The following is a 22,824-nucleotide window of genomic DNA, read 5'->3' as shown; positions in this document are numbered from 1 at the left end:
AGGATATCACCCTTCATCAGCCAGGCTAGCTTGAATCCAGTGGTGTAGTGAGCATGGGACCCATGTCTGGGCATACCCTTCCCGGCGACATATGCATAAGAAACAGTTGATGGACATAATGCTGCACAATGCAAACATTTACCCTCATTCACAAGGATCTGGATTTTATCCACCATTCTTTTGATCACCACACCTCCCCACAAATGTATGACGTTGTTCTACATTCTGTCCATCAACTGTTCTTTTTGCCTTTGTCACCCCGAGTAGGACGGGTATGCCCAGATGTTGGTCTCTGGAGGCAAGCTATCCTGGCTGATGAGGACTGAAAGCATGAACCCGTTCCTAAGATGTTTGTTTCTATTCCAGGGAGGACCTGGCCTGGCAGTTTGGGCTGGACTGTTCCCATTGGGCGCAGGGTCAAGACTGATTTGCATATGGCTGGGTCCAAACTGGTATGGCATGGTGAGTGCAAAAAAACAATGCATTTAGATCTCTGTACTGGGGTGATTGTATGAAATCGTTCTGCATTCTGTCCATCAATTGTTCTTTTTCCATATTGAAGGTACAGCACCCACAACACAAGCAAATACAATTATTACAAAAAATTGACTGGCATAGAAAGAAGTATCACAACTAGCTTCCAACATGTAGCAACAATCATTGAAGATTGACACAAGTCTCTGGAGGGAAAGTAGACTCTATGACAGAGGCTATGAACAATCTATGTGGTCTAATGCGACAGGACAATGCAACGCGTAGACATACTCAACATTATTTATTCTCTTACATATGGATATGTTGAGTCGGTCAATAAATCACCTTGCTCAGGCTACATCAATCCTCTCATGCCATACTTTAGGGATGCAGGTTGAAATGGGCAACTATAGTGACAATGTCACATGGGGCCTTGTGCAAGTGACCATTGCAGTGGTGAGCTTACAGACCATTCATTCAAATAGCATGAAGCAGAGCAGTTTGCCATGCCAAAAGTGAGGACCTATCCAGAATAAGCAGTGTCTCTGTGAAGAAGGCAATGAATGTGTATCCCAGTAGATCACAGGGTGGTGTTGTTGGTACAGAAGCCTCCACTACACCCATGCGACAAAGTTCAGTTCATAGTGGACACAAACAGTAATAACTCTTACATCTGCCCCACATATTGTTTTGTCTGTTTTAGCAATTTCAGTAATGTGTACAGATGTTGTACTTTCATTTGAACACTCTGAGGAGTGAAAAGGATTTTACAACTTCCTTTACAACCTGAAAAGTAAAGGTTAATTTGTTTAACACTGCACTTCTTCCATTGAGCTTTTTTGCACAATGTAACACACAGCATCACACATACTTAAGTTATTGTTTGCCATGACCATATATATGGCAGTTTCTTCTGCAGCCAATGTACCCTGCTGTGTTGCCTGTGCTGCTGGGCGTTGTGGTTCACCTTCATGTGAGCCAGATTTAGACATTATTTCTGGCAATCCTCTCCGCTTTGCAACATTGTGGAGAATTGCATAGGTAGGAATTATCTTGCAACTTGCCTCTGAGGTATATTGTGGGGCACCCCCCACCATTGTGCAGACAGCACAATCTATTCATCTGTAGACCAAATGTCCTTTTCAGTTATAGACCAAGTCAGTTTGTGTTCTACATTGTAGCGAACCTTACTTTGGTTTGATCAATGTAGATATGGTGCTAGTATCCATGACTTCAGGGCATATGCACTGTCATCAGCAAAACATTTGGGGAATCTGGTTAAGTAATATACTATTTAAACATTTAGGACATTTATGTAATAACATAGGCCATATTTGCCAACATGATAGCCATTTTCAAACTCTACTCCGAGAAGACATGAACAACTGCCACAATGTCTGAACATGAAAGAGTCACGTGTCCTGCCAGGGTACTGTGCTACAAGATCTGTGATGACATGTTTTGCATCACATACCACTTATGTATTTAGTGAATGGCTGCTTTTCTCTGTTTCTATGAAGTTTGCTCCTCGGACACTGCTTGGAATCTTGCCCCTCTGAACTTTAAGTTCTCAGAAATGTTTTCACAGAATTGCTTCTAGGTCCGAAAGTAACATCCAACCAGGACCAATCCACTTTGTGTATCCACTTGCGTGCTCCATCGCAGTTGACTGTAATTTTTACTTTGACTACATGTTTGCAGTTAGTGTTTCTATCATTTAAGTACTAGTTTTTACCTTAAACTTTAGAAATTCATAACTCTGATTCTACTGATTGGAGTTTTGTGATTTTGATGTCAAATAATTGATCAAAATGTACTCTATTTTTCTAATCTAAATAGGGGTGGGATTTTTCTTCTGTTATACTTTTGCTTTATGACTGTTTGTGTCTTGCACAAAGACTTTACGCATTGTCTATATGTTAAGCCTGACTGCTTTTGTGCCAAGCACCAACAGGGTTAATCCCAGGTTAATTTTGTGAATTCTGTGGTTTGATCTGACAGTGACCGTGGTGGTTGCTTGAGCGGAGGTACCCACCCCTTCAGTCAACAACCCAATTCGCAACAATAGGTTCATTTTCTTTAGCAGAGTTTATTGACTCACTTTCTGTTCAAGGTTATGAATATTGGAAATCAAATAGATATGAAAAAACTATCTGGGGGACCATATTTTGGCAAATCATAGGGGCAGAGCCTTTATTTAGAGGATGGCTTTTTTCCTGGAGAAATTATATTTGTAACAAAAGGTTTTAGCAAGCAAACTCCATCCATGTTGTTTAGGTCTACCAAAGATCTAAAGATAAGATCAATTGCAACAGTTATTTAGACACAAATGGAACACATAATTTGGGACTGCATTTGATTCAAATTGAATTGCCCTGTGGCCATTAGATACTGATGTGTGCATGAAAAGGTTTCTTTCTAAAGCAGCTAGTTTCATAGCAAAGAGACCAGATTGTCAATATACATATATTCACCCATAACAAAAACAAATATGGCATTGGTAACCTTTGCTAGTCATAGTTTTCTCATTCCAGTTTAAGTGCTGTGAAAGAATGTGTCAAATTATGGATTTTACATCCCGTAAAAAATAAGTTGGTCACATTCACTTTCATATATACCATTATTAAGGAAGTGAATGAATATTCAGAAGGAAGAACTTCAGAAATTAGTGGGAACTGAGAAATTGTCCAGCATTCCGTCCCTCAACTGTTTCTTTTGCATATGTCACCCTGGAAGGGTATGCCCAGACATGGGTCGCATGCTCACTACACCACTGGATTCAAGCTAGCCTGGCTGATGAAGGGTGATGTCCTGAAACCGGTCCCAGGATGCTTGTTTCCAGTCCAGGGAGGACATGGCCTGGCAGTTCGGGCTGGACTATTCCCATTGGGCACATGGTCAAGATTGATTTGTATATGGCTGGGATCAAATTGTTATGGCATGGTGAACAGAAATACAATGGATTTAGGCCCAGATCTCTGTACTGGGGTGAATGTATGACATTGTACTGCATTCTGTACATCAATTGTTGTTTTTGCATTTGTCACCCCAAGTAGGACAGGTATGCCCAGAGGTGGGTACCATGCTCTCCATGCCACTGGAGTCAAGCTATCCTGGCTGAAGTGGAATGAAACCCCATAACCGGTCCTAGGATGCTTGTTGCCAGTCCAGGGAGGACCGGGCCGGGCAGCTTGGGGTGGACTCTTTCCATTGGGCACATTGTTCTGCATTCTGTCCATCAATTGTTGTTTTTGCATTTGTTACCCTAAGAGAGACGGGCATGCCCAGACGTGGGTATATAATGAAAAAAGAGGAACCCCTTTCAAACACACCAAGGGGATAGGGTACTGCCACAAGTAAAAAGAAGGGTTTCCTCTTGGTACCTATTTGCTAGAGTAGAGGCAGGAACACAACAACCACCTCACCATTCAACAATAAACTCAAGTGGACATAATCCTAGTGCCCACAACTCAAAACAGAGAAAGTAAAAATGAAAAGTATTCCAAAGATTAGTGAAAAGAGGATTAAATAAAATTAACAATATATTTAATACAATAAAAAATGTTATTTCATACCCACAACTTGTTAAAATTGGTGAGACACAATAAGTCCAAAACACTTTATACACACACGGAATCCTTACCAAGTAAGGAAAACAAATACCTTAAAAATAAAGAGAGAAACAAAGAGACAGTACAATTTGTCATTCAATTTCACGCATTCGTTTTAGACACGTTTATCCTGGAATCTGATGAAAGACAAATTCTTATAGTATCTATAGATCTAGTGGCCTTCACTAACTGTGTAGGTATTGCGTCGAAGAGTTTCGATGGTATTACTGTTAAAGTCCCATCTTTATCCAGACAAAGTAATAAGAACTCTCTTAATGTTGTACTTATATAGTTGCACCATAAAATAGATCCTGTTTGTAAAACAAACACATTTTATACATACTAAATTAAAATACAATTTCTCTACACACCTCATTTTCTATGGGCAATACTGTCTCTAATGCATTGTCACCATGCCCACAAAGCGATCCATTTATGGATGAACTAACATATCATGTCTAAACTATAGACAATGCTCTTATTATACATGCCCAATAGTCTCAATGAATCTAAGCAGAGATCTTCACAATGATCAAATACAATACATTACCCAGAAAGAATAGTAGAAAAGATAAAAAACATAAAAGAGAAAATTATTTTAAAAAGGACTCTCACATACCCAGTCATACAAGACATTCCATACCTCCTTACATATAGAAAAAAAATATTTGACTGTTTTTTGATTTTTTTAGGAAGATCACACCAATTCTGATTAAGATCCTATCTATACATAATAGTGGAAGGTATAAGTGTTCTAACATTTTTTTATACTAATTACCTGAAGCACTTAATTGTATGTCTTCTCTTCACAACCATCAATGTTTGACTGAGACTCTCAGTCTTCAGACAACTTTATATCAATTCTGGAAGAGGAATAGCTATATGAGCTTTTTCAAATACTAAGAAAAAGGAATTCCTGCTTTCAACAAAATTGCAAAATAGCACAAGTCGTACCTTGTTCAAAGAAATATTATTTTCTCCAATCGACTCGATTGTCAACCTGAAGTTGGTTCTTTAAAGGTAATGATTTTATGCTTAAACTTGAAGGGCCAAATCCCTTGGTATACAACTTCCTTTGTGGTAGCTAGTCTTATTGGAAGAAAGTATAAACACAGGACACTGTCACATTTTAAAACTTTTAGCGACTCGATCAAGACAATTATATTTATATGCATGAAAGAGCATACTTTCCTTACCTATTAAAAGTTTATTCTATGATTTAATTAGCACCTCAGTGACACCATGCATCCAGACAGGAACGGCAGCAGACTATTAATTGCAAAGGTTAGTTCCTTTTGGAGTCTTGCGGTCTGTCCAGAAATAGACAAAAACAACAGGAAGCCCGCTCGCTACCGGGTACGTATTAGCCCTCATATGTTCCATGTCTTATCTATTGCTAATCCCATCCTTACCTCCCACTGGCGGATTCATGGAGCCTGTGGGCCTGCTTTCCTGTTGGCTGGTAGAACAGACCGATGGGAAACTACGATTTAAATTCCTGTTGCAGATTCTAAGTTGCTAATTAGTCACTCCCAGGTCTCACCTGGACCTATTTAATTTGATTATTCTAAAACCTGAATCCCTCCAAGCTACCGGGGTGACTGTCTCTGCTCTAACCACCCCGGAAGTTGAACAGTCTGAAATAGGCCTACCCCAATGTACCTAATCTAAGTCTAGTACGAGGGAAGAAGTAAGCATTGTGTAGCATAGGTTTAGTTGTTTTTGCCAAGAATCTACCAAATGTTTCTCTAGGTTCTAATCAGCTCCATACCTTAGTCAGAATGAAGGAGATCTGGTATCTCAGTCTCGGGACTCGATTTCCCAACACCCCGCAAGGGGAACTTGGAAACACTTGAGCTGGGTTCTCAGCAGGAGACGGGCAGCCTCTTAATCAGTGCGTCAGCTGGTGAGTCTGCTTTCTTCGGCACTTGCTGTAGCGAGCTGCGTCAACAAGTAGATAGTCGAACTGCTCCGAACCACCGTCTCTTGCTAGACAAAGTGAAGGTATATTTATACCTTGAAGGTGTTTAGGAATGCCATAGTTTGACGTAAAGTCGGGCATATGAACGTCAGGAGAGAACCCCTAGGGAATAGTTGTTCTTTGCTAATGAGTTCTTGGACAAATCAATATTCAAGCAAGGGGAAGTTCCCTAACTGCTTAAGCTGGTTTTCCAAGAAGTCATTGTGACGGTTGGTATGGGTGGAAGTAGCCATGCCTGTATTTGGGTAGCATGGGCTATGCCTAAATAAGGGATTGATTTCTATGCCTATATAAGGGCAATGTGATTTGTAACTATATAAGGGCATGAATCGGGAAAATTCACTTGGAGCTCTAAATGCCACACAACAGAACCAGAGAGATTGAGGAGAGACTATCCCTAAACTGATGTGCTGCTTGGGGGATTGGCCTGCAGTGGTTGCTTAACTGCCAAAGAAAGGAGAAAGGGACTTTTTGTACTTTATTTCAACTTGCAAGGATCTCCGAGGGCTTGGAAGAAGAGCTTGCCTCCTGCTGAATACTCAGGAACAACAGACTTCACCCACCAGCTCCCCGAGAGTTTCTTGTAGTGCTTGCAGTTGTGCTGGACTTTTTTGAGGACTTGCGTGTCGCAAGGAGCTGGAAGCGTGACTCAAGAATAGGAAGCGTGTTGCCAAACCGACACTGCCGCATCACAACACAAAGTGCCTCGCATCGCCAAAGAAGAGGATCGACGTCGCAGCAGATGCCGCCGCATCACCGGGAAGCATGTCGCAGGAGAAGAGGATCAACGTCGCATTAGACGTCGACTCCGAGAAGCATGTCGCAGGGCCTGTCGTGGCACATCGCCGGAGAAGAGGATCGACGTCGCAGCAAACGCTGCTGCATCACCGGGAAGAGTGTTGCAGGGCCTGTCGCATCTCGCATTGTTGTGAAAGCAACTCGCATCACCACGAGAGAGGATCGTCGTCGCAGTAGACGCTCCCGCATCACTGGGAAGCGTGTCGCAGGGCCTGTTGCGGCTCGCATCATGTGAAGCACCTCGCATTGCCGGAGAAGAGGATCGATGTCGCAGCAGATGCCGCTGCATCACCGGGAAGCCTGTCACATCAAGGAGAAAGCTCCATCTTTATTTCTTTGCACCAGATCTTCAATGCATCACCGTCCTTGCGTGTAAGGGACTACCTCATCACCTTCCCTGCAACACTTTTGTTGCCCTTATTGTCGCATCTTAAGGTACATTGACTCAAAGTGTCGCATTTTAAGATCTAAAGAGAACTAAGCTATTTCTACCAGTTTAAGTACACTATTGTGGATTTTTGTCATTTGTGGTCTTGTAATAAGTCTTTTTAAAGAATACTTATTTTTGATATAAAACCTGTGTGGTGTCCATCTATAGTGTTGTCATTTGATTACTGTATGTGTTCACAAATGCTTTGCACACAGCCTCTGAGATAAGCCTGTCTGCACGTGCAAAGCTACCAAGGGGGTGAGCAGGGGTTATTTTAGGAGTGTACCTCCTTACCCTGACTAGAGGCAAGGGTCCCTATTTGTCACAAGTACCTATCTGTGCCAACTAGAGACCCCAAAATCTAACAGTAAGCAAAATACCGATAGATTTATTCCCAGATCTCTGTACTGGGGTGAATGTCTCACATTGTTCTGCATTTTGTCCATAAATTGTTGTTTTGGCATTTGTAACGCCGAGTGGGATGGGTATGCCTAGACGTGTGTCCTGTGTTCTCCATGCCACTGGGAGTCAAGTTATCCTGGCTGATGTGGGGTGAAACCCTGAAATCGGTCCTAGGATGGTTGTTTCCAGTCTAGGGTGAAACCCCGACACTGGTCCTAGGATGCTTGTTTCCAGTCCGGGGAGGACCTGGCCTGGCAGTTCTGGCTGGACTGTTCCCATTGGGCACAGGGTGAAGACTAATTTGCACATGGCTGGGTTCGAACTGGTATGGCTTGGTGAGCAAAAAAAAATGGATTTTTGCCAAGATCTTTGTACTGGGGTGAATGTATGACTTTGTTCTGCATTCTTTCCATCAATTGTTTTTGCATTTGTCACCTCGAGTGGGACATGTATGCCCAGACGTGGGTCCTATGCGCCCCATGCCACTTGAGTCAAGCTATTCTGGCTGTGGAGGGGTGAAACCCTGAAATCGGTACTGGGATGCTTGTTTCCAGTCTAGGGAGGACCTGGTCTGGCAGTTCGGGCTGCACTGTTTACATTGGGTACAGGGTGAAGACTGATTTGCATATGGCTGGGTTTAAACTGTTATGGCATGGTAAGCCAAAAAAACTAAGGATTTAGGCCCAGATCTCTGTACTGGGGCAAATGTGTGACATTGTTCTGCATGCTGTCCATCAATTGTTGTTTTTGCAAATTAAACTTTTCTCCAGCCCTAAACCTACCTTTATAATTCATGTAAATCATATCCTTAAGGTAGGCCTGAAACAGCCCATAGGCCAGGGTGTGTTTTATTTAAAAAGTTGGACATTTATTTTTACGTTTTAAATGTCCTGATAGTGAAAAACACCTACATTTGTTCATTACTACTGTGAGGCTTACCTCCCCGTAGGATAACATTGGGTGACCTTATTTCATTTAATAAGTGACATCTTTAGTTTGGGAACAGGTAGAAATATCATGTTTGGTCTCTAAGGAATTGTGACTTAAAATCCTATTTAATGGTAAATTGGATTTTAAGTCACAATTCTGAACATGCCTCATTTAGAAAGTTAACCACAAAATATTAAAGGGACAGCCCTAAAACCCCGGGAACCTGAGTTCCTGAATATAAAACAAAACAATGGTTCTCTGTGGGGAAGTCAAAAGCCTGGACTCTACTAGGCTGTAAAATTCACAGCCAAATCATATGAATTTAATTCATTCTCACAATAATAATGAAATAACATAGGTGCTCCAGATCCGACACAGTGCTTGTGTAAAGTAACAACAGTGAAATAATTGTGCATAAGTGCTGCAGAGAGAATAAATAATATTATTGATATGTACATTAGGACCTAGAGAGTACAGCACGTAATGCAGGTTAGACTACAAATGGCAGTAAATGGAGATTAATACAATCAATGGATGTAGTTCTCTAGTGAAATTGTTAATGTTTCGACCCTGAGATCCAATTTGTCAGGGTCATCATTAGGACAAACCAGATAATGGTAGCAACCAAAGTGGGAAAGAATCTGTGATGTGGTGTATTAATCAGGAAAATAATAGAGGTGTCACCCATCCAAAGATATCAATCAAATATACAGGTAATCCAAGTCGTCGGGAAGACCTCGGAAAGGAAATCGCTGTCACAATTGGGTGCATCCAGGCTTGAAAAAGCTAGTTTACCATGGTTCAGGGTCGGTGAATAGGGAATGGCGTCAGGAACAATCATGGTCAGTATTTCAGTAACTACAGCTGAAAGGTGCCATCCGGCAGCCGTGCTCGTGGGCTACAGACTGGAATATAACATTCCTCTTTCAAGGCTTTTTCAAGGATGGGTGCACTGATCTTCTGACAGAGGTTTCTTTACCATGCACTTGCACTGACCAGTTTTGGAGCTCCTGCAATATTATCTTTAATATTGTTAGATTGAATAAAATGAATTTTCAAAATTCATAAGAATTGTCTGTGAATTTTTCAGCACAGATAGTCCAGGCTTTTGACATTTAGAAAGTTGGCATTTTCCTGTCCTAACTATTTGGTGCCTGTGCCTGGGTCACAAGACTGGAATTAGAGTGAGAGGTGGGCTTTGTGTATTCTTTTCACGCAGTGACACAAAGAGAGGCCAGGGGTTAGAAGCATGGGCCATTCTGCCAGGATGAAAGGGGCTGAGCTGTTACCTCCCTCACTTAAATTTTAAAGCAGCTGTTGTAGCACGCTCACAAAGACCTTAACAACAGTCTTTTTTCACCCTAGACTTCTTTGAGACTCGGCAGGAAGGGAGGAAGTTCCACAACAATCTTTGGGGGGAACCTCCAGATGTTTTAATTCTGGCACCAGTTATAAAATTATATAATTCAGGCCCACATTTCAGATCACTCTTGGACTAGCGGAGGGTACTCAGAAGGCCTGCCGTATACTTTTGAGGACTGACTTGCTGCTTGAGGCATGCTTTGAACCCTCCAAGGACTTCCCTGCTGCTTGAAGTCTGCCCTGATGCTTGAAATCAGGACCACAAGAGTGACACCTAGGGCGGGTTGGTTGGCCTCCAGTTCTGAGTTACAGTGACACAAAAAGCTCCAACAACTTAAACCCTACACCTAGACCCTGCCTGAAGTGAGTCCTGCCCTTCAAGTGGTGCCCACCCAGTCCTGGACCCATGGGAGTGTTTTTTCTTAATGAAAGCGGATTTGGGTTCCACTAGCTCTGCAATGTCTCATATGATTAATTGTTACTTGATTTACATCTCACTCAAATATTGCTTAATGGGTTGTCAGATGGTTCCAGTCTAACTGATTTTCTAACTTGGATTAAGCCACTGACCAAGTCTTTAGGTCTTGGGAATCTAGAAAAATACATTCTGGGCCGTGGTTTGGACAATGTTCTAGAAAACGTATCAGAAAAAAAGCATCTTCACAACTTCCTCCATTCCTCAGGGAAATGTTGCCTGACGATACTACTACATACTTGCTTCCTGGCATTATATTAGGCATTTAGCCTGGCATTTGTTTCCTGGGTGCAACCCTGAATATTGTTTGCTTTCTTCAACCTGTAACTTCATATTGACCTTTATGAATGGATAATTATTCTAGAATTTTACAGTCCTTTGACACTCTTCTGGATTTTTCTTTTGAGATCCTTGAAATGTTCTTTATTGGTTTGACTCTCTGATGACTGTCCACTTGAGCTCCCTTTATGAACATTTTGGAACAGACATTCCATTGACAGTACACTTGAATTCACATCAGATTCTGTGACTATTTTTAAAAGACAGATGACTGTTTGTGTGCCTTTCCCAACTTGACCTCATAGTGATAAAACTGGCCGAAAAGGAGTGTGCAATACAGATTTAAGACACAGTGGCATATGATAGAGAAGGATATGAATAGTTAAACCACCTGCCTACTCATTAGATATCTTTACTTAAGAGATCAGTACATTGGTTGCTGAAGCAGACATACAGGATTGGATCTCAAAGGAGGATTTATTTCCTTATTATGGAGCACCCTGTAATTCCTTACTTGTACAGCCATCCCAAAATACATACAAATAAGTTTTCACCACCTGGAAAACTTACTGTGACAGGTGCATTGGGTACCATTAGAACCAGTAGCAAGGTTTGCGGACCACTTCCTACTACCTCTTGTGAAATGAATGCCATTGTTTCTAAAAGATACCAAAGAAGCTTTGAATGCCACTAAAGATCTAAACTTCTATCTGGGTACCCATCTACTGATCACCTTAAGTTTGGAAGTTTATAAACTAGCATTCCGCAAGAAGAGACACTTTGTACCGTTGAATAACTGCTCAATTCAACAGAATCAGAATTCAATACTCCTAGATGTTTTGCGATTGAATGCACCAGATTAGTCCTTACAAATAACTTCCTCCAGTATGAAGAGAACATTTAAATTCAGATTGGAAGGACTAGCATGGGTAAGCCTTTGTATTTACCTTGGCAAGGCTATGTGTCGATAACGTTGAGCTGTAAATCAGCCCATTTGCAACCACAGAAAGCCTCTGTTTATGTGGCCCTTGATTCTTTGAGCGTGCATATTCCCTGATTGGGGACACTTAGGAATTAAGGGCCAGATGTACAAACATTAGGAATACTTATCTCCTAATTGCGATTATCTCCGAAATCACTATTTTTGTTCACAAATAGCAATTCATAGTAGGTCGCAAATTGACATACTGGCTGATGAGGATTATGAATCCGAAACCGGTCCCAGGATGCTTGTTTCCGGTCCAGGGAAGACATGGCTTGGCAGTTCGGGCTGGACTGTTCCCATGAGGCACAGGGTCAGACTGATTTGCATATAGCCATGTCTGAACTGGGGTGGCTGAGTGAACTAAAGAATGGTGATGGATTAAACCCAGATCAGTTGACTGGGGGTGAGTGTTTGATTTGTTCAAACGCTCCGTCCATCATCCCCTTTTGTATCGCAAATTGACATACAGCAAACACAAGGAGATGATGGACAGAGCGCTGAAAGTTTTCAGACACTCCCCCCTAGTCACAGATCTGGGATGAATCCGTCATCATTCTTTAGCTCGCTTCACGACCTTAGTTCAGACCCCGCTATATGGGAACAGTCCAGCCCGAACTGCCTGCCAAGCCAGGTCTTTCCTGAACCTGAAACAAGCATCCTAGGACTGGTTTCTGGGCAACACCCTTCATCAGCCAGGCTAGCTTGAAACCAGTGGCAAAGTGAGCAAGGGACCCACTTCTGGGCATAACCTGCCAACATAGAGTGAACAAAGCAAACACAAGGAGATGATGGAAGGAGATCTGAAACTTTTCAGACACTCACCCCCAGTCACAGATCTGGTTTGAAACCATCATCATTCTTTAGCTCACTTCGCTACCTCAGTTCAGACCCAGCTATGTGCAAATAAGTCTTGGCACTGTGTCTCATGGGAACAGTACAGCCTGAACTGCCAAGGCAGGTCTTCCCTGAACCGGAAAAAAGCACCCTGGGACCAGTTTCTGAGTAACACCCTTCACCAGCCAGGCTAGCTTAAATTCAGTGGCTAAGTGAGCAAAGGACCCATGTCTGGGCATACCCAGCCAACTTAGGGCGAACAAAGCAAACACATGGAGATGATGGGTGGAGCGCTGAAACTTTCCAGACACTCACGCCCAGTCACAGATCTGAGTTGAATCCATTATAATTTTTTAGCTCACTTCGCCACCTCAGTACAGACCCAGCTATATGTAAATCAGTCTTGACCCTGTGCCTCATGGAAACAGTCTAGCCTGAACTGCCAAGCCAGCTCTTCCCTGAACCGGAAAAAAAGCTTCCTGGGACCGGTTTCTGGGTAACACCCTTCATCAGCCAGGCTAGCTTGAATCCATTGGCAAAGTCAGCAAGGGACCCACGTCTGGGCATACCCTGCCACCTTAGGGCTAGGACGCCTTTTGTGGTCGCAAACTGCTTGGTTCTGTGAATCGGGCCATTTGCGACTTTAAAAAAACCTTCTACATCTCACCCCTAATTGTTAGCACAGGCTTGTTTTAAATTTAGCTGAAGGGATACACGTGAAAAAGACCTTTAGCCTGAGATTCTATTATCAGAGCTGATTGGATTTTGACAGATGGTCGCACGACTTTTACAGCCCTGTGATAGGTGGCTGCCCGACTGTTAAAAGAGTTACAAATGTGGATTCGCAAGACGGGTATATCTTGAAAAGCCAATGATTTAAAATGGCAAGGGCATAAGTAACAATTAGAACAGCTTTTGCTAGTCCACATTTAAATTGTTAACACATCAGCCAAGTAGTCACGTCTAAGAAATGAAATGCATATATAAAATGTAATACCAGTAGTATAACGACTGATTCTAGAAATGGGTCTCTTAGTATTGGATGGTTTTCATTTGAAAGCTCCTCCTCTACATTAATTTCCGGGTGCATTAATAACAGAGAGAATCCTAGATATGTCCGCATGACTCTTTGTTAGTTTCACGTATGCGAAAGTAAGTAACAACAAAGATCCCATTCAATTTCAGAAGCTGGCCATTCTCTACAAATAGTGTAATTCTCTTTGCATTCTTTGCTTCCCAATTGTTTTTTAGCTTTTCACTTACTCTCAGTAGCATCGCTTGGATGCCATGGGCCCGGTTCAGGAAATGGAAATTGTCACTTTTCTGTTGTGGTGTTAAAATGCAGCACTTATCGGGGTTCAATTGGCCCCTCAAGGCTCTGGACTCCGGTGCTACTGCACCTCCTGCACCAATGGTTGCTACGCCCTGCGTATTCTCTTCTGATCCAGCTTTAAACCACATCCTGGTTTTTGTTAATTCTTTTCCTCAGCACCACGTCTGAAAGACAAAACAACTTAGTTGTCCAGTTAAGAAATCTTCACTTTTTCCCACTTTTTTGTTGGTTTGAAGGTGTCGGCTATTCTGATAAATTACACTGAAAGGCCTTTCAGATTCTTAAATTGTGGGGGGCGTGGCTTGAACGCCGTACAAGATGGCGGCTTGACCTCGGAGCTCCGTCAGCCTGTGGAAAAGTAAATTTTGCCATGTTCTGTGTCCCTACGCGTCCTCCATCATATGTTATGTGTGCATGATTAAATATGCATATGCATTCCCTATGTTCGATTAATGACGCAATTACAGTTGTGTCCATCTCTAGTATGTCAGTTTCCAGTTCTCGTGAATACTACGAATATCAGGCCTATGTAAAGTTACGTTGCCACGTTTCTCAGTGTGCACGTTATTTCATTGTAAAGTCCCCGTTTCTAGGCCTCAGAAGGGCCTGGACATCAGATTCAGCTCCTGTCTCCTGTCTCCTGAAGCCTCGCTGAGGAGCGATACAGCCCCCACCTGTATCCTCGACCCTTCACTTACTTCCTGCCTCGCAGTGCCCGGCTCAGCCTGGCTCAGCCTGGCTCTGCCTCTGAGTCTGCCAAGAGTATGTTATGATTCCAGTTATCAGTTCAGTCCTCCTTCTCTGCATTCCTAAAGCTACTGAATCGCATCAATAGATTCCGTCATTGTCTAGCCTTTACGTCTCCATGTAAGAGAAATACTGCATTTAACGGTCATTTAATATTCTTCATCACGCACTACATATAGAATAATGCATGCTCCAGTCTTAGAGTCCGTTAGCCTCTCCCCTCCTGACTCTCAGTTCATATCAACATGTTCCCTAAACATCAGATACTAGATACTGCTTAGGTACATGTCGCCCTGACTCTCCAGACTTCAGTCTCTGCTCCTAGCACAGAGTTCGAAGCCCCCAGCTTCTCCTAGTAATACGTCATTGCCAGTTTGCGCGCACCATTAGGTCAGAGGTCCCGGCTCCTTAGGTAGCCCCCTCCATGGTTTCCACCCCATTCATGACATATTCTGTTACGTTTGCATCACATGTCTATGTATACGCCTCTGTTACACCCACTTTCACCCTTATCTTTCGCGACTGCTATTGACCACACCCACTGCTCCGCCTATCGTATGTATTGTAATGCAACTGTTTTAGTATATATGATCGTGTATTATTATTAAATGTTAGCGCGCTCATCCCAGATCCAGCCCCAGCAGCTGCTGGGCCCTGCCATCCTATTCCTATGCAGGTTGTCCTGTTCCTGTCCTTATGCTGTATTAAACCTGCAAAACTCCTACTACCTCGAATCTTGACTCTTATTTATTGAGCTATCTGTTATTCATTTATTCATCCAAAAATAGAGGTATTATTTATTTATTTACCACATAATGGCGCCCGAATAGGGACTTGCCCTTTCCCCACGCGCCGGTGAAGCCACGCCGGCCCCCTGACCCTCTGCAGCCGTGACGGAACCATACCGTGCACGTGCAGATATTTCTGCTTCAAGTATCCCTCAGGCCCACGGAGGAGACGGAGGAGGCGGTCCAGCATCCAGACGAGGCGGTGGAGGAACGCGGCGAGTCCCGACCAGAGCCCAAGCCGAGAGTCCAAGGTCCGAGGTATCCGGAGGCCCACCCGTAACAGAAGTCCGAAGTTCGTCCGTCCGACGTCGAAGCAGTCCAGTCCAGTCCGAGGCCTTCCGTTCTTGCTGCCCGGTGAGTACCGTTACTGGGGTAGTATCTAGACAGGGTCAATCTGATTGACTCTGGTCCGTGGGTTGGTGGTACACAGACCCACAAACGAAGTGTCCACTTCGGTGGATGCGGGTCCTGACGTGTCTCTGTATGAGACCGGTAAGTTTCGTACTGTTTCAGCAGTGCATCTAGTTTCTGTTCCAGTCAGTTCTGTTCCCGAGAAAATTCATGTATTCTGTGTTCCGTATTCCAGGTAGTATTCTGTCCGAACTGTTATTTTAAATGTTCTTCATGTATTTTAAATGTCGTGGTATGAATGGGGAATAAGTATTGTGTTCATTGTGTATTGTATTGTGTCTAGATTACAGTCCAATCATGCCCTTGTTTTCTAAGTTACGTCAGTTAAAAACTAGAAAGGGTCTGCTGGAAGCAGCAGTTCCAGTTCCGCCTAGGGACAGTCCAGGTCATTTTATGTATCAGAAGCATGGCATAAGTGCCATATTATATCTAGATTTATGGGTAGAGTATACCAAACAGTTAGAAGAAAAGTATAGATGGCCCGTATCGGGTACATGGGATGCCGAGTGCATCATGCGAGTAGAAGAAGCATTATGGAAAAAGAAAGCCAGACAGTCACAGAAAGATGCCATCGAGTTATGGCGCAAAGAAGCTCATAAAAGAACCGAAAAAGAAATCAGAAAGTCAGAATTAAGTAGAGAATCCTTGGAACGAGCCCAAGAAAGGGAATTAATCGAGATTGGTGAACGAGTTAAAACCGAACAGTCAGACAGACAGAGGCATGCTCTTATTAAGGGTATGTATCCTCTTCTTGCCAAGGGCCTGCCAAAAGCGACCCCAGAGGCATCCAGTAATTTCCCGCCACCATTAGTTCCGACCAAGCTACGTCACAAACCGACCGCAGCTGATATTTTTATTTCGTCCTATTTGGACGACACAGTCCCAGAATATGCAAATCCTGTTCGCGCTCCGCCAGTCCCTGTAAATCAGGCACTTCCCGTTCCTCCAGACACCGGGGTACCCCTTGCAGTACCTGTTACGGTCCCCACGGTCCAGCCCGCCATACCAGTTCAGCCCGCATTTCAATTTCCTGCCACACTAGTACGAAGAGGATCAGTCGACGATTCTAGTTTAGGGGCCGCAGGAGGAGGTACTCCTCAAACCCCGCCGCCACATAAGCGTTTAACGTCAGCCGAATTACATGCACAAGCGTCACAGCGTACGCCCAGGTATCAGTCTGTTGCAGAAATAAGAAAAGCCCTTAACGAATGTGGCTATGATCCAGTCCCAGGCGAGGATAGTATGGTTTTATATTCATTACGCGTAAGAAAGGTGACCGAGTATCTAGTCACCCTACCAGATATGAAAGAAGATCTAGACAGAATATATCGTTTCATCCGTACAGGGAATGATCCAGAAAGTATTAGTGATGTCATGTGCCAAAGAAAAGCTGAAGTCCAGCTCATGCTATTAAAGTTTTTGATTAATTGTCTAATACGAGAACAAGATTATCCGACCAAAGATCAAGCCGAAATGAGAACTCTGACAAAGTGGAGTGATAATATAGCCGAGGGTAAGCACAAAACTATCGGTGCTATAGAGAGTATGTATAAGAAGATTCGTAAAGAAATAATAAGGATACACGAACAACGTAAAGCAGCACAAGTAAGCGAGAAAGAAAGTAACTCTGATACTGAAGAGGTAGAGGACGAGAATCCCGACAGAATAGCGTATGTAGGAAAATCTAGATTTCCAGATCGCCATTTACGCCTAGAACACAAGTCTATTTTTCATCATCCAGCACCAGAACAAGGTTCTCTAGAACAAGTATTTCAAGCTACCGATCACATTCTGAAATCACGAATCGGTTATAGTGAGTTAAGTACTATGCATGAACAAGAACTGGTCCGATCAGCAGTCCGATGGATTACTGATTCTACCACTTTTCCAGACGAAATAGTGGCACAAATGTTTCTGAAAATGCCCCCAGCCGAGCAACGACTGGCGGGTATGTATATGATCCAGCACCTCATTACATTGTATGAGGGTCAACATTCTGATCCAGGTCCGTTACACGATGTCCTGAATGAGTTACTCCAGTATAAATGGAAAGGTTTAGGTACCGATTTAATTAGTGTCATTCTAGAACAGCGTCACAAATATAGAACGTTTTTGAACCCGTATTTTGTTCATGTCTCACCCCCAGAAAGTAAACCATTTTACATGGACAGACAGAATCCGTTACGAGAAGTCCACCCAGTTAGAGGAACGGGTGGCGAACTAGAACGAGTGTTTGTTTACACTCCGATTACAAAGATGGAACTCCTAGAGATGAAAAAATTAATCCCCTGTCATGATAAAGATCCAGCAGGGTTCCATCGAGAATTAAAAGACATGCTCCGTATGGGAGAATACACGTATCCAGATATAATTAAAATGTTAAAAGTCTTGTTGCCCGCAGGGGTATATGAGAAACTCAAGGAAAAAGAATGGGAGGTGGGAGAGAAAAAGATCGATTGGGCAGTTCTAGAAGCTGAAGATAAGGCACGAGTACCAGGTACCGGTCTTGGAGCAAAATGTAAAGAATTACCTGAATTATTGATTCAAGTTTTACCCAGATTGTTGACAACGAGAAAGGAAGACTGGGATGCAATCTCAGCCTGTAAACAGAAACAAGACAAAGATATTAGTGATTATTATTCCAGATTTGAGAAATGTTTTACCATAAACAGTGGCCTCAAGACAAGTAGTGAGTCATACCCTCATCTTTTTGTTACTAAATTAGTCGAGAATTCAAGCCCACAAATTAAAAATCGAGTTTTGAAAGTCGAAAGTACCTGGCAAGCTAATACCCCGTCCCAGATGTTACAGATGCTCCAATACCACCAGAATAGAATCAGGGAAGAACAAGAACACGATAGAAAGCGTATGAAAGACACGAAAATGAAAGTACTAGTTGCACAATCCGTTCCTCAAGACAGTCAGAAGAGGGGTCCGAATCAAGCCAGTCATCCTGCAGCTCCCGTTAAAGGGAACTGCAATTATTGTAAACAGCCAGGTCATTTTATAAACGAGTGTGCAGTTCTGAAACACAACATAGCTACTGGTAAGACTAAAGAAAGACCACGTCCGCCTAGACAAGAACAAGTTTCACAGATTCCTCAGCCACAGAATGCACCACAGACAGTTACAGTTCCGCAGCCTATCGCTGCAACACAGCACGTTACACAGCAGATGTACCAGTATGCACAGTCCGAGTATCCAGAGTACCAGCAGTATTCATGAAACAGCCTGGAGAGGGAGGTAGGCTTGCCTCTCATCGAGATACCTGTAGATCAAGAAGGTCCCTATGTTCACAGTCAAGTATTAGGGAAAGACAGAAAGTTTTTGATTGATACAGGGGCAAGTAGGACCACAATTAGCCACGCCGAAGTTCCAGGGGCTCCGCTCTCAGGCTCAAGAAATGTTTCCCTTGGATTTTCAGGAAAACCTATCGTAAATGAGATATCAAAGCCAGTTACTCTAGAAGTAGGTCCATTGTCCCGCACTACTGATCTGTTACTTACTAAGTCATGTCCAGAAAATCTGTTAGGCATTAAAACACTGAAAGAATTAGGTGCAGTTATATGCTGTTCCCCAGAGGGAATACGATTGTTCCTACGTGACTTCAAGGGTCACTATGTATTACGAGATTTTGATCCCAGATTGTCTAATGTTCCGCAGCATCTATGGGCGCAAGGTCCAACTGATGTTGGGTATATGCAAATCACACCCCATCGTGTGACTCTCAAGCCAGGTGTAGTGTTACCACGAATCAGACAGTACAGATTGCCACCTGAGGCTGTAGCAGCCTTATCCAAAATTATTGACGAGCTCATGGCTCAAGGAGTGGTTGTAGAAACTGACTCCAATGTATGCAATTCTCCGATCATTCCAGTCATGAAACGTACTGATCCAAATGCACCCCCAGTATATCGATTAGTGATTGACCTACGAGAGCTTAATAAATGTATTATTCCTCAGTACCCGGTTGTCCCAGACATCTCTTCCCTATTGACAGCCATCAATTCCGAAGCCACGTTCTTTACTGTAATTGACCTCAAGAACGCGTTTTTCAGTGTTCCCATTCATCCAGACAGCCAGTTTCTTTTCGGATTTTGTTTAAATGGAAGGAGCTATATGTTCACACGAGCTCCTCAAGGTTTCACAGAAAGTCCTAGTATTTACAGTCAAGCACTTAAGAGACAACTAGACAACATTCACATGCCAACTGACACTGCCCTGCTCCAGTATGTCGATGATCTACTGATCACAGCCCGTTCTGAACGTGCTTGCGAGCGAGCATCCCTTACAGTCTTGTATTTCCTAGCCGAGATGGGACACAAGGTGTCCCCTTCGAAGCTTCAATTCTGTGTCCAGCAAGTGGTCTACTTAGGACACTTACTGTCCAAGAGGGGTAGGCAGTTGACACCTGACCGTATTCAATTAATAGCGAGTCGTCCTCAGCCCAAGACCCAGAAGGAGGTACGTGCTTTTATTGGCCTTACTTCTTATTGCAGACAATGGATTCCTCAGTATGCATTTCTAGCCAAGCCACTGATACAGTTAACGACACAGGAGGCAGCCGTATCGACTGTCCTCCCTTGGACATCTGAACATACACTCAGTTTCAATGAGTTAAAGAAAGCCCTATGTCAAGCTCCAGTTCTAGCTACACCAAACTACAGTAAGCCTTTTACACTTTTCGTCACTGAACGCGAAGGTACAGAATTATCTGTTCTCACACAAGATCAAGCAGGACAATACAAGCCCTGTGCTTATTTTTCGAGCACATTAGATCCTGTAGCCCAGGCTCTGCCTGCGTGCCTCAAGTCAGTTGCAGCCACAGCACTAGCTATCAGACAAAGTGATTCCATAGTATTAGGACACTCCCTGACAGTACAGGTTCCACACTCCGTGGAAGTTCTTTTAAACCGAACACAAACTCAGCACTTGACAATTGCACGTTTAACAGGTTATGAATTGACACTGTTTCAGCCACACATAGAAATCAGACGCTGCAATATTTTAAATCCTGCTACACTGTTACCATCAGTTACTTCGAATTCTGCCACACACGACTGTGTGGAAATAGTTAACATCATGACAAAGCCAAGACAAGATTTGACAGATATTCCATTTCCAGATCCAGACCTGACACTTTATGTGGATGGTTCATGTATGAGAACAAGTACAGGAGAACTAGTAGCCGCGTATGCAGTGACTACTGACACTGAAGTTATTGAGACACACCGTATTGACACCCTGTCCGCTCAAGCAGCAGAGCTAGTTGCTCTGACTCAAGCCTGCATACACGCCAAGAACTTGAAAGTTAATATTTACACCGATTCACGTTACGCATTTGGAGTTGTACACGACTTTGGAGTGCTCTGGCAAGAGAGAGGTTTCATGACTTCTCATGGAACCAAGATTCAGCATGGTCTCCTTATTCAAGCTCTGTTAGATGCAATACATTTACCGACATCCATTGCTATCATGAAATGCAAAGCACATACGAAGGTTACTGACACCATTTCCCAAGGTAATGATCTAGCAGATCGCACAGCCAAGCTTACAGCTCAGACACCAGACATTCCAGTAAATAAGACACCGACACACACTCCAGATCCGACTACATGTATGACAGTTAAAGACCCTACTCAAGATGTCATAGATATCCAGTTACATGCTACTCCCGATGAAATCAAGAAATGGTCTGAACAAGGAGGGGTACAGACAGATCAGGGATGGGTGACGAAGGGAAAAGCCACATGGTTTCTCCCCGACTCTATGGTTCAAGTCATTATCAATACCGCACATAGTCCAGCACATTTAGGAGAAAAAGCTATGTTAGACAGTATCCAGAACATTTGGTTCAACAAGCATTTACGAGCTGCAGCCAAACAGAAAGTCCGTACCTGTATGATATGTTGCCAGTTTAATCCAGGTAAAAGTGTCCCGGTGGAACAAGGGGGATTCCAACCTCCTGACCACCCTTTTGAAGTCCTCCAGATGGATTATATTCAGATGGAGCGATGTCGAGGTTTCAAGTATGTCCTTGTAGTTGTATGCGCTTTGTCCAGGTGGACAGAAGCATATCCAGTTCCAGATTACACAGCCGCGACCACTGCCAAGCAGTTGGTTCGTGAGTTCTTCCCCCGTTATGGACTCCCTAGGGTCGTATATTCTGATAACGGCCAGCCATTCTCCTCAGAGTTAATGAAACATGTTTCCCTTTTGTTAGGGTACCAGTGGAAGTTCCATTGTGTACGCCATCCTGAAGCAGCCGGTCTCGTAGAGAGACATAACCAGACTTTGAAAATCCGTATCGCAAAAGTTTGTCAAGAGAAAGGTGTAGACTGGCTAATAGCTCTGCCAGTTGCTCTATTCTACATGCGCATGGTCGCACATTCCAGATCAGGTCTGTCCCCGTATGAGGTCGTATTCGGCCGCCCCCCTAACATGTGGGGTACACCCAGACCCCGAAGTATTACCGATGTTTCAAGTAATATGCTGACAGATTACCTAGCTTCCTTGATGTCTGCCCTCAACTCTTGTCGTTCACAGGTTGCCGCCGCATTTCCAGACAATACCGAGGTGGCACCGCATGAAATCGTTCCAGGATCCATGGTCCTGGTTCGCAATTTTGACCGCTCAAGTCCGCTAGAGCCTCGCTGGAAGGAGCCCCGACAGGTCCTCCTCGCCACCCGTACAGCCGTGAAGTTGGAGGGACGCAAAGGCTGGGTGCACCTTTCGCACGTAAAGAAATTTTATGGACTGAAACCCGTCTCAAAGAACATTTCCCAGGATTTGAAGGATTGCCAAAGTACTATTCTCAAGGACTGTCCCGCAAAGAACAATGATACTGCACCCTCCCCGTTAGAGAAAACTCCGCAACAGGAGTATAAGTTGAAACTCCGGTCTAGTAAAATAAGTCAGCCAGTTTGATTGTCTAAGTCCTCCCCTAGGTGAAACGGTTAGACTGTTTCTGACATGTATAAAATA

The sequence above is a fragment of the Lissotriton helveticus genome, chromosome 5_1, assembly GCF_964261635.1.
Source record: "Lissotriton helveticus chromosome 5_1, aLisHel1.1, whole genome shotgun sequence".
Classification (NCBI taxonomy): Eukaryota; Metazoa; Chordata; class Amphibia; order Caudata; family Salamandridae; genus Lissotriton; species Lissotriton helveticus.
Note: the sequence above shows the minus strand (reverse complement) of the source record.